The sequence below is a fragment of the Spermophilus citellus genome, assembly GCF_964194105.1.
Source record: "Spermophilus citellus genome assembly, chromosome: 3".
NCBI classification, from domain to species: domain Eukaryota; kingdom Metazoa; phylum Chordata; class Mammalia; order Rodentia; family Sciuridae; genus Spermophilus; species Spermophilus citellus.
The window spans coordinates 184,324,253-184,337,936 of NC_138184.1; the positions used below are offsets into that span (position 1 = coordinate 184,324,253).

General features: G+C 35.6%; 1 long non-coding RNA gene across 3 annotated transcripts in view; it reads left to right on the top strand.

Annotated features, from left to right (window-relative positions):
• LOC308644394 overlaps positions 1–13,684 on the top strand; it is a 48,512-nt gene that overhangs the window by 25,483 nt on the left and 9,345 nt on the right. For 2 of the 3 annotated variants that reach the window (XR_014020988.1, XR_014020989.1), the window contains exons 2-3: positions 10,457–10,553; positions 12,015–12,129. This is a non-coding gene — a long non-coding RNA (uncharacterized lncRNA). Of the gene's footprint in view, positions 1–10,451; positions 10,554–12,014; positions 12,130–13,684 lie in introns of all 3 variants that reach the window. The other variant, XR_014020987.1, reaches the window with a different exon arrangement.

Sequence of the window (13,684 nt, forward strand, 5' to 3'; positions counted from 1 at the left end):
CCCCAAAGCCAACCTCATTTCCATCCATGTACTCCTCTCTATATAGATAGGTGGATGGATAGATATACAGACATACATGTCTTCTTTATTTGGATTTTAGTCTTTAGTCACTAGAATGTAAACTCTATTGAAAGGAATTTTTATTTTTTCAACTTTGTATCACTATTACTTAGAAAGGTATCTGACACATAGTAATAGTCCTATAATTATTAACTATGGAGAAACAAGAAGCTTAGTGGTTGGATTCTTTTCACATTGTCATTTAGGTAAAGAAATTTTTATTTTTAAGTAGGAACATATTTTTCAAAGATTGATATGAGATGTGATTTACATCAGTGGCATATACAACTATTGACATATAAAATATATATTTTTTGGTATCAAGGCTTTCACCCAGGAGGAATTTGCTACTGAGCCACATACCCACCCCTTTTTATTTTTTATTGAGATGGGGTCTCACTAAATTTCTGAGGGCCTCACTAAGTTACTGAGGCTGGCCTTGAACTAGGAATCCTCCTGCCTCAGCCTCCTGCATCGCTGGGATTCCAGGTGTGCACCACTATGGCCAAAAAAAAATGTTATTATTTTTTCTATATTTCAGTAAGCAAGAACATCAAACTAAGTTACATTTCACCTCGATGGGACAGCAGTGCAACTTGACTGTCTTACTTTAGCTCTGTGCCACAATCTACTGGATTTTGGACACTGGTAACCTCAACATCTTGCTGGATGTTGTGAAATAAAGCTGCCAGGACTGACTATCAAGAAGTTAGAGATACTTCAGAGTCTTGTGTACCAGATTCTTTTGACAAACTACAGTAGCCCCTCTGGAATTGCCTGTTTCTTATTCCAAGCTGCCTGAACTCTGACTGATGTCACTTAGGCACAACCAGATGGGTGTTCTGCATCCTTATCTCACAATATGCTTCTTCCCTTAGCCTATGCCATGCAATGCTTACCTCCTTCCTGTGCTGTGTACTTCATACTCCTGCTTCTGCTCCATGGTCACACCTAAGCATGCACCCTGGAATTTCTAAGCTGTTACTCCACTGTAGGACAGATCTTTGACCACCAGAGGACAGTAACCAATAAATTTCCCACATCTCAAACCACCAAATGAGTATCTGGAACTACAGTTTATATACTTCCTAGGACAAGTGGCACTAAGACTAGCCAAGACTTATCCTCTATTAATTCTTCCTTCTCTCATATCCTGTTCTTCTCTCTCCTTGGATTCCTTGGATTTTACTTTCTGATAATTCCAAATAAGCCATAAACTCTATTTTATGGGGGAAAACAGGATGAGAATGTGCGTATTATTAACTAGTGTTAAGAGGGGTAGTAAAATACCATCATGATTACAGAGGCTTTCTCCTGTGATAAAGTCCAATGGTGGGTAAAACGTTAGGATAGACTGTGGCTGTGAAGATGGAAGAGAATACAACAATGCTAATTATAAGAATCATGAAGTGCGATAACTTGATGTAAGAAACTAATACCAATTGGATATGGTTAATGGTTTGACCAAATGATCTGGGACTTGGGAAAAGAAACTTCAAAAGATTGGTAAAAGAGCTTTGGACGAAATGATATGTAATAGAGTCAATGTTTGTATTTCATGAATGGTCACAGGAAGACCTCTACAACAAAATGGACTTTGCATAACCTAGTAAACAACACGCCAACTCTGAAGTTTCTCTTCCTATTCAACCTTGAGGCCTGCTCAGTGGGCATGTGGCAAGGAGAGGACCTTTGCTTTGGCTCAACAAGAAGGACTGGGTACAGACTGACTTGTGTGCCCGATTTCAAAGTAGCAGCCTATGAGGTCTAGTCAGCTTGTGAATAAATTGGACCCTTTTAAGTTAGGACAACCAGTGATATTTTCCTTAGTGGAATGAAGGGAGTTTTCATTGACTTTCCCTGACACCATGAATTGCCAACACTGCCACCTAATGATTGACTCAATATGTAAGTATAGTCATCGTATTTGATTCAGTCATGCATTTTGTGGCAAAATAAGTTGAGCAATGTGGTAATGTTCATAAGATTCTCAAGTCTTATCATATAATAATCCCCCAAAATATCAGTCCTATGGATGGGTAGAATGGTCAACTGAAGACATTAACTTAGGAAAGTCTTGATAAGACTGCCTTACTATGTTAGGGATACAGTATATATTCTGAACTAGAAACTGACACATAGCACTGCTTGTCTAGTATGCAGAACACATGAATCTTGGAATATAAGGATTCATTTGGATCCACTTCCCAAATATTTGACCTCCAGCTCTGTGACTGCCCTGGCCTAAACGTAGTTATTTGTAAACTTTTGAATTGTCTCCCTTTTAGATAGAGGTGGAATCTGCTTTTCATTACATGAGGAATGGTGGCATTATGTTGCAATATGTGTTTTTATTTGTCTTGTTTTGGGAAGTTTCGGTTTGAAAACCTTGTGTCTCAATGTTGGGTAGTTTATGCCATTGTCTGTGGTGGATATGTGTTATAGTTTTTATCTGTCCCTCAACATGCTGTCTATGGGGAAGTCTTTATTTATGGGAATAAAAAACACATAGTTAGCTGCTTTCTTGGATTTCCCTACACCATGTCTTAGTCCCTTCAAGCTGCTATAACAAAATACTTTAGACTGGGTAATTTATAAGACATAGAAACATAATCTGTGGTTTGATCTTGCAATTTTGGAGGCTGGCAATTTCCAGATCAAGGCACCAGTAGATTTGGCTTCTGTTGAGGATTTGCTTTTTCTTTCATGGAAGGCTCCTTGTTGCTGCTTCCTCACATGGTAGAAGAGGCAAAGAAGCTTTCTTAGTCCTTCTTTATAAAGGCATTAATCCTATCCATGAGGGATTAACCTTCAAGTCCTAACTGCCCCAAAAGGTTGCACCTCTTATTTACACTACATTAGGGATTAGGTATCAACTCATGCTTTTCAGGGAGACTCAAACATTCAGACCATGGCACAGCATGTGACCCAAGCTCTGATAATCAGTTGAACCCTTAGTGGACTAAATCAGAAAACTAACAATGAATCTGGCCCTATGAGAAGTTCATTCTGAGAGTGGCAATATGCACATGCAGCACACAGCTGATGGTATGAGCCGTGGCTTCCATACATAGAGTGGTGACTCTATACTCGAGAGATATATGCTGTGATTCTCTACTCTTCTTGGTTGTGTGGCTTTAAGCCAGATATGTGGGTCCTGCAGAAGGCTGGACAAGTTTCTTGATGTCCTTTGATAAATCCATTAATTTCCTGAACTTATCAGACAACGAATCTACTGGTTTCAACCAAAACAGCTTTACTGAAATGAGTTATTCTTCTTTATGTTATTTGATGTTTTTGTTTGTTTGTTTTTGGTGAGTTCTTGAGTTCACTATTTCATTTATTTTCATTCATCCTTCTGTACTTCTGTATATGTATAGGGCTAAAACTTTCTTTAAGCACTCTTTTATTTTTATTGTCATTACTATATGTGCCAAATATTCTAAGATTTTGGTTTTGATATTTTTTTTTCACAAACAAACTACTTATCTAGAGTTCTGAATTTTTAGGTGGTTGTGAGGAATTTTTTTTTCTGTTTTTGTTGACTTCTATTTCTACCACCTTGTTATTAAAAAATGTGTTCTCTGTTGTTTCTATATTTTAGAGTTTGCTGAAGTTTTGTGGCTTAACGTATAGTAACTTTAGTAAATGCTAAAAGGATTTTTTGAGGGTATTGAATTTAATATCTACCTAGTTCTATACTGAGTTCTACCATATTGTTATTTTGGACCTTTATATCCTTACTTATTTTTTTCACTTTAATCTCTCATGTGCTGTTATATACTGTTAAGTTTCTGTATCTCTCTCTCTCTCTCTCTCTCTCTCTCTCTCTCTCTTATATATATATATATATATATATATATATATATATATCTGTATATATATGTGTGTATGTTTGTGTGAATATGTATGTGTGTGTATCTGTATATATATGTGTGTATATATATATATACACATACAGAAACTGAACAGTAACTCAGCACATGAGAGATTAAAGTGATATATATATATATATATATATATATATATATATATATATTTTCTATATACATATATATAAATTTGCAGTTTGGGCATTTGAATTTTTAAGGTGTTATTTAATTCCTAAAGATCCTGAGTAGTTATTTATTGTATATGCACCCTTTATCATTTTAGAATATCCATTTCTGTCTTCAACATTTTTTTTAAAGAGAGAGAGATAGAGAGACAGAGAAAGAGAGAATTTTTTTTAATATTTATTTTTTAGGTATCGGCGGACACAACATCTTTGTCTGTATGTGGTGCTGAGGATCCAACCCGGGCCGCACGCATGCCAGGCAAGCGCGCTACCGCTTGAGCCACATCCCCAGCCCTTCAACATGTTTTGCTTTGACTTCATAATTGCTTGATATAATTACTAACAATATCACCAGCATAGCTTTTTCCACGATTAGTATCTCTTTGCCCTTTTACTTTCAAACTTCCTTGAGTCTTTTTATTTCAAATATGTCTCTTAAATCTGAGTTGGTTATTACTTTACTGGCAATCTAACAGATTAATGTACTCTATTTCACTTATGTTGAGATTTAGTTTTGTCTTTAGTGTTTTCTTTGTTTTGTATGATTTGCCAAGAAAAATATTTAAGAGCACAATTTAAAGAAACAGAAAATATTTAAAAATTTGTTTCCTCCCTGACAGTCCGTTGAGACAATTATTCCTTAACATAACTTTGGCTTTCTCTTCTAAATTAAGGAGAACATTCACCATGACACTTTCTTCATGTCAAACCCCACAATCGTCTATAATCTCCCTGGATTCCTAGCTCCAGCCTTTGATTTATTGTTTTAGGTAATTTTCTGTTAACTCTCATATAGCAAGTATCGCACATTATTTTCTTGTGAGGGCTCCCAACTAATGTTTTTGCAGGGCGGAAACTGCCTTTTCCTTTCTCCTGCATTTACAGTGTTCTTTCTACTTTAAAACCATGAAGTATAATCAGAACAGAGGGTAGGGAGACATGTGTGTCCATAATTGTTAGAGCTATCTTTTTCTAGTTTTCTTTTCTTTTTTTTTTTTTTTTAACAATTCTTTGTTTAAATGGATCCTCCCTCTCATTCCTTTAAAACTCAGAGCTTTCAAGTCAAGGTTCACTGAATTATTTAATGTTTCAATCCCTCTTAAAATTTACCAGTTACATAAGCTTACTTCAACAAGGAGATAGGCTGCCTTTTCCCTTGCTCTCATCCTTTCCCAGTGAATATTAGAAACACACAATCACACACAACTCAACTTTTAAGATTATGTATTTCACATTCCTTTCTCAAAAGGTAAGCATCAGTGCCATCCATCTTCAAGTAAACTCTTATAGATAACTTTGTCAAGAAATGAAATTTGATGATGATAAATATTGAATCAGTGGTGCTTTACCCTAAATATGCCATTCTTATGGAAATTTTACTTTAAACTACGTGTGTATTCTCAACTGAAGAAGCAAATTACAAATGGTAACATATATTTCAAGATCTGGGCCATTAATTTACTTGATTCATCAACAGGAAAATGGAATTTCCGTATGTCTTCAGATTTGACTTTAGGCCCAGATTTAGACAAACACACACCATCTCTTTTAGTTAATTTCATTTGCAGCTGAATTAGTCACATTTCCTTTTTGTTCCCTTATCATCTGCAAACACATCATCAATGTTAACCATTTACTTTCTATTTTTTAAAAATTCTTTTGAATTTTTGAATTACGAAGATCTTACATATTTTCAAGTGATTAACCCATAAACAAGTGAAAGTTTTTTTTTAAAAAAATCAGTTTTAATTTATCACTTTATTAGAAAACTGTGTTGTCTTACAGGTATTAAAATGAAATGTGATTTTGAAAGGCTGTTTTTGTGTCACCAAAATATTCACTTCTATGTGAAGTTTTGGATTAAATATGGTTTATTGCTTTCAATATTATGGCAATGTGAGAGATTACTTTTTCTTAAAACTTTTATATTATTGTGTCTTCAAAGTATACTATGGTTTTTGTTGTTTGTCTGTTTTCTTTTGTTTGTGTGCTTTTATTGGTGTAATGGTTAATAGCACATGCTTAAAAGGGGGCAGCATGGGATCAGATGCTTTCTTCACAACTCACTATTATTTAACCTCCACTTGCCTCAGTTTCCTTCTTTGTAAATGAGGAAAATAATGGTTTCTATTTCATGGGTTTGTTGTTTTCAAGATGAAAAGAGTAGATATATCTAAAGTTCTTAGAAAAAGACTTAGCTTTTGGAAACATTAATTATAGTGTAATAATAATCATGGACGTTGAAGCTGGCCAGACTTGGGCACCAACCCCATTTCGTCCGTACACTGTCTCTTAAGCACAGGAAAGTAATTTGTTCACTCTATTCTCCAAGCTCCTATCTTCCCCATTTGCTAAATAAGGGTAATAATATGTATCCATCACATTGCATGTGGTTGAGCACATAAGGCAAGGCTTAGTGTAATATCTGCCATGTGGTGAGTACTCAAGTAACGGTACCCAGAAATTCCAAATATGTTTTGAAAGCCTTCTGACAGAAACCAAAGAGTGAAGTTTAATGTTAAGTTGAAAACAAGAAAGAAAATAACAAAAGCAAAATAATTTATGGTCAATAGTACTTCTTAATGTTACAAAGGAATGTCGCCTCCTAAGTGCCAGTCTGAAGGTGGACATGAATAAAAGTCACTTTGACTTGAATTTGCTCAGCTCTGTTCAGTCTTTCTTACTCCAGGGTCTTTTTTGGTGCTAAATGTTCTCATTTACTCACGTGAGAATTTCATGCTGATCCTTTTTCCCAAGGCTGGGTTCTTGCTAGGTTGGCAAATGTCTGATAGGGAAAGCCCTCTTTCCAAAAGTAGTTTGTCCACAAGCAAATCAGTTTCTTGAGAGTTGTTGAAAATTAATATATTTTATGAGTTGGTTTATTTAGTACCTCTTCACAATTAAGTGAGAAGTGCAGTACTAGAGGGTAAAGTTTTAATGAAAAACAGAATAAAGACTAATTCAAAAATCCAATTATTTTTCTGGGGCCTGGCAAGTTCCAAAATTTTATATTAAAGAATATAAAATGTTAAATTTTCTTTAAACTTTAAATATAAAAAGAAATTTTTGTTTTTGTAAATACTTCTACTTTAAAAACACAGTAGGAATAAAAGTAAATGCACTTTGAGAATTAACATAAATTTTGTTAATAATTTGTGTATCAAGAAATTGTAACTTTGAAACAGTTCCTATTTCACAATGGCTAAAAATAAACACTTGGGGGGAAAAAAAAGAAAACAAATTCAGGACTAGAGGTCAGAACAAGTAAGGACGTGACTCACACAAATCAAATAAAGTTCTGTCCAAAAAAGCTACAGGAATGATTTGCACTGAAATTTATACATAAATGTATTAGAAAGGTTCTTAAGGTTATGACTAATTCAGAGCCTTAGGTTTCTCCTCTCCCTATGAACTGGGACATTTGTCCCTCAGCCTTTTCTCACCCCCCTTCTAGTACCTTGGGAAAAGCATCATGTGCTCCATGGAGTGTATTTCAGCATCTTTCTCAAAGTTCCTGCTGCTAATGTAACAGTGACCCTATGCCACAGATTTGAGTCACTGTCATGGCAACACTTCTGCTTTGCATATGGAATGCTCCTGACTTACTGTTATTGTTCTGCCTACCTCCTGACTCTCTCCATAATGGTTACAATATGCATTATATATAGTTTCATAATAAATTGAAATTTAATAATTGATTTCAAGTTTAATAGTATCATCCTAGTAAGCATAACCCTTTTCACAGTTTGTGTTTTATACAGTTCCCCCCAACCCTGGATAAAATATATGTGGAAATAGGAGAAAGAATACTAATTTCATTGAAATGTGTGTTGTCTGGATAGCCATACTGATGGGAGTTTTTGTTTTCCTAAGCTCTACTTCTGCACTAGTTTTCTTCAAAATTATCCTTTATTGGGGTTATAGATTGTAGCTGTCTAATCGGGTTTATGCTAGACTGCAAATAGTACATGGTAGAGATTATTATTTGCTCTTGTTAAAGTAGTTTTGGGGTTTTTTGTGTTTTTTTTTTCTTTTGGTACTCTTGTTGATTCAAGTGTGAGTTTTCCTTGATAAGAAGCAATTTTAGGGGCCAGGGACATGGCTCAAGCGGTAGTGCGCTCGCCTGGCATTCGTGCGGCCTGGGTTCAATCCTCAGCACCACATACAAACAAAGATGTTGTGTCCGCCGAAAACTAAAAAATAAATATTAAAAAATTCTCTCTCTCTCTCTCTCTCTCTCTCTCTCTCTCTCTCTCACTTTCACTCTCTCTTTTTTTTTAAAAAAAAAAGAAGCAATTTTAAGTAACAGTGGAATGATTAATGGCACATGGATCTATAAGCCAAGGTACTTATACAAGAATGTAGTAAGATGGTAATTCTATAACATTTGATCATGGGGTTTCATGATTAATGACATAAAATTATCCAAGCAGAAGTGTTTATTTATATATAAAAAAAGAATGTGGTTACACATACTATCTTTAGAACAAAACACTGTTATTGTTGTTTAATTCTCTAAAAAACAACATTGAAAGGCAGATTATATGAATGAATTATTGTTGATGTTAGATTTGTGGTATCATTGAGTAGATGTTAAATTTTAAAACCTGACTAAAGGGTAATTAATGACCTGAGATTGTTCTAAATGTATATTTTAGAATAAATGTGCAATAGCTGGTGTAAATTAATTGATTCTTATGCTTAATTTTATTTACTCCAATTTCAATTCTTTGAATACACAGTAAAGTATAGCAAAAAAAAAAAAAAACTCTTTAAGAATAGCTTCCTGCTTTAAAGTTGGAATCTTTAGAAGATATTATTAAACTATATATCAGTGACTCAGTGAATTCACAGGAGAGAACATATCCCATTAAAAATTCCTGAAACAGCTCATTGGGCAAGCTATATAAGTTTACTTCTGGCAATTTCTAGTAAAGTGCTCTGGAAGCTCATAGAATTAAAAATTGAAAACGCAGGGGGAAAGAAACTGAAATACTTTCCCCTTCCCTTCCACTAGTCCTAAGCTTTTCAGTCTTTTCCTTCTAGTTGTTTGTCAATCTGTTTTACAAATTAGGAAGTGACTAACAAAGAAAAGATCATATGCAAAGATAGAATGGACTACAAGAGCAAAAAGAAAAAAACAGAAAAAAAAAAGGCCAGATGCTCACTTGAAGCAATTACAACCTGCTTAGAAGTTGAAAAGTAAAATTCTACTGTCAGAATCTCCCTCTACATTGTCATCCTCTGTGTCTTTCCAAATTAAATTTGGCATACTTTGGGTTCATCTTTTTTAAACCGCAGAACGACTGAAAGGTTGGAGGTTTAATGAAAGTATGCATGAGGAAGTACAAAAAAACAAAACAAAACAAAACAAAACTGGATTCACAAGAGATACCATGTCTCATGAAAAGAACCAGAATATCTCAGCTACTTAGTATTCATTCAACTGAAAGTTTTTCATCTCAAACTCATGTCAGGCATTGTTCTGGGCCCTAGTTATGAACAAAAGAAAGTCCTTACCCTCCAGTACAATATTTTCTGCTGTGTGTGTGGGAAACATAAGTTAAGAATACAATGCATGCAAACATGCTAAATTGGAATTCAAATTTGGATGAGCAGAGATTACTACATTAATCTGAGTGGTCAGAGGAAACATACCTGAGAATGGGGCAACAAGGCAAAGATCTGAAAAGTTAAACATATGAATCCAGCAGAATCTCAAAGAAGAATGTTCCACGTAGAAGAAACAAAGGGTAGAAAATCCTGATGGAAGAATGTTCTTATGTGTTACAAGATCAACATAGAGTCCTGATGCAACAGGAAAAAAATGAAAGGACAATAATAAAAAAAAAACCAATAATCCTGATCAACCACATTGAATCATTTAATCTTCTGCTAACTGAATAAGCCTATCATAGATCTATCACCAAGCAAGGGTGTAGTTATCACTCTGGGTCCAGGAGATGTACGGGACCATTCCAACACACTTTCCCTAGAGACATTGTGTCTTAATAATAACCACAATAATCACACCTTTAAACATAGCCCTGTTTTGTGTAAGATAAGATCCTTGCACTTTCTTTGTACAAATGTTTTGTGGCTACTAAAAATACACTTTCAGGACTCACTTAAATAACTCTGTTTGCTAACCTATAAGTCAGCACTACTTGTCATGATAAGTTTGCTTTATGACCTAATGTTCCTAAAGAAAAAACCCTGACTCTTTTTTGACTATAAATCATACATCTACCAAGTCCAACTAAGAAACTAAGGTGAAGTCAGGAGTCACATTGAGATTACGTCTTTTCTTTTTGCACCCTTGCAATTGACCAAGACCAGCTATGAAATTTGAGTCTATCAATTGATGAAGACCTATGAGAAAAATCAGATCCTGAGAACAGCAGAAAGGACATTAAGCTGAGGACAGGTGTAAAAGGTAAAACTCTCTAGTGTCTTAGTTTCATTTCTTGCTTTTAACTTTCTCTCTACTGTCCAAGGTTTTTGAAGCTGTTTTCATCCTCAATCTGTTTGCTATTGTACAATTGTAATTGTTTAGGAAAATATTATAAACTGATGTGGACCTAACCTCTTGGAGACTGGATCATCGCTACTCTGAGGTCTTTCCTGATACCAAATACTTCTTTTAATTCTCTGCGGACTCAATGGGTGTTCCATAATTCAGCGCTATTCTTACACTAATACTGAGAGGTAACATCACACTCCAAAGGTTTAAGGGCTCCATGACACAAGACTGCCCTCACTTCAGATGCCAGTCCCAAGTCCTGAGACTCTAGGCTATCTGTACTTCTGTCCAACTTAGTGTCAAATTGAGGGCTTCCCACACCCCTCACTCTAGGTTCAGGATAATTCATTAGGACAAGTCAGAAAACTCAGAAAAACACTTACGTTTACCACTTTGTTGTAATGGATATAACAGAGGAGCAGCCCGAAGGAAGAGATGCACTGGGCAGGGAACTGGGATTAAAGCTTCCATTCTAGCTTCAAGCTTTCCAAATCTCATTTTTTAGTTTTTTTTTTCTAAATTAAGTTTTCATTTCCCAGGCATGTTTGACTAAAATGTTGGCCATCAATAGCTGAGATCAATCTCCAGCCTGTCTTTCTCTTAACAGAAGGTTGTTCTGGGGTGGGATAGTTCTAACACTTTAATGACCCTATTGGTTTTTCTAGTGATCTATCTAGCAGTTGTCAAGTCACCTTATTTACATACACTCAAGTATGACTGAAAGGGGCTCACTATGAATAGAAAAGATGTTCCTATCACACAGGAATTTCCAAGGGTTTTCGGAGCGCTGTGTCACCGATCAGGGACAAGCACTGAATTAATTTTTTTATTATACCATGCCAACCTACCTTGGGTGTTTTCTATTAAACCCCATAAAAGTTTGTGGTATCCTTAGGAACCAGGTAAAAAGGAGATACCACTGACCAAATCTGGGACAGTTAACTGACATAGAAGGTAACACTTTTCTTAAGTAGAATGTAAAATGTTGAAGGAATGATGGAGTTAAAAATCACCATTTGGCAACAATCCTGGTAATAAGCAGTTCAGACAATAATAATTAATGAATGCTAGAAGAACTGGGTAAAAGTGTGATGAGAAATAGGATATTTCCAAAGTCTCAAATTATCTTCCCCAAAATACTAATGAATTAAAAGGGAAACAAAAATGCAGAGAAACCTGGCCAACCCCACCTAATCACACATGATTAATGTTTAGCAACAAAAATGAGACATGCCAGCATCGTTTGCCTCCTGATTTGATGCTCTGGAAGAAGCCCAACATTATGCTATAGTTTTCTATAGTATGCTACGGAAATGTAGCATTCTGCAGTATTATGTATCAACATGCAAACCTCAATCTAATCATGGTTTCAAGGGAGAAGAGGTGTCTCTGAGGTCTGAGGAGTTCCTGGAGAGAAGGGGATCTCAGGATCAGCAGGATTCTTGGATTACATGATGGAAAAGAAATTCAACATGCATCAGAGACAGAGGTTTGTGTAGGAAATTAGATACATATTCAAGGGAGAATGTAGAGTGAAAGATATATTTTCAGGGTTCCTGGCTCTTCTTTTAAAGGAAACTTGGTGAGAGGTGGGTATGGAAAGATACGTAGGAATTATGTCAGTCTTGTAGTATCAAGACAGTTTCTGATGGTCTGGTCAGTCTCAGGATCCTCAGGCTGATTGGGGTCTTCGTTATCAGATTGTTAGAAGTGCTAAAAATTTCTCTCTCTTTCCTTCTCTCCCCACCCCCATGTCTCATTTGCAGCACTCAGGATTGATGCCTGGCAAGCACTATACTGCTGAACTAGATCCTCAGTTCAACAAATATCCTCAGTTTAAATTAGATGACGCTACTAAATCATCCTTAATGTCCTGATTTTCATAATCATACTATCGACATGCAAGGGAATGATTGATTTATAGAAAATACATATTGAAGTATTTGGGGTAGAGGTAATCAGGCCTACTCAGCATATACCGTTTTTATGTGTGTGTTGCTAGGAATTGAACCCAGGGCCTCATGCATGCTAACCAAGTGCTCAATCACTGAGTTACATCCCCAGCCCTACATATACATACATTTTGAGCAATTAGAGAAATTTTTCTGAACAATTTTTGAAACATTTAAGTATATATGTATATACATACTTATATACAAATATATAATTTATATTATATATAATTTATATATGTAAACACATACCTCTGTGTGTATGTGTGAATAAAACAATTAGGGAGTCTAGTTGAAAAACAAATTTGAAATTATTTCAAAATAAAGAGTGACACAAGAAAAGTTAAGCTATTTTACTTTCTCTCAAGGCAGAGGAAATCCATGTGTTGCTGAGAAAACATCAACCTAGAGCCCTCACCTGGACCTGCCTGTGGTCCTGGGGAGGACTCTCTAATTATGAGATGGTATATTAATTTCCTAACAAATAATAAATTATTTGTTTTAGGCTGGTCATTTAAAACAACAGAAATCTCTTCTTTTGCAGTTTTGTAGGACAGAGTTCACAGAGCAAGGAGTCTCAGGGTGGCGCTCCCACTGGAGACTCTAGTGGTAGTGTGTCTCTTTGCCTCTTCTGGCTCCTAGAGACTATAAATGTTTCTTGTGACTGTAGCACCTCATTCTCACCTGGCCTTCTGTTATTCTCCCTTGTCTTCTCCTTCCCCTCCCATTTTCTCCTCTCTTCTTTCTCTTGTGGTATTTGGATTCAGGGCCCATCTCAGTAATACAGAACAATCTCATCTAAAACTTCTTAATTATATCTGCACAGACTCTTTCTCCAGATAAGTTCACATTCACATGCAGGGGTTAGGACATAAACTTATCTTTTGGAGAACCACAATTTAACCCACTATATATGGTTCTATGGTTTTTGTAAAATTTGCAAAAACTTGTGGTTTATTCTTTTTTGTTTTAGGTACTGGGGACTGAACCCAGGGGTGCCCTACCACTGAGCTGCTCCCCCAGGCCTTTTTTTGTTTGAATTTTGAAACAGGGTCTCTCTAAGTTGCCCAGTCTGGCCTTGATCTTGAAATC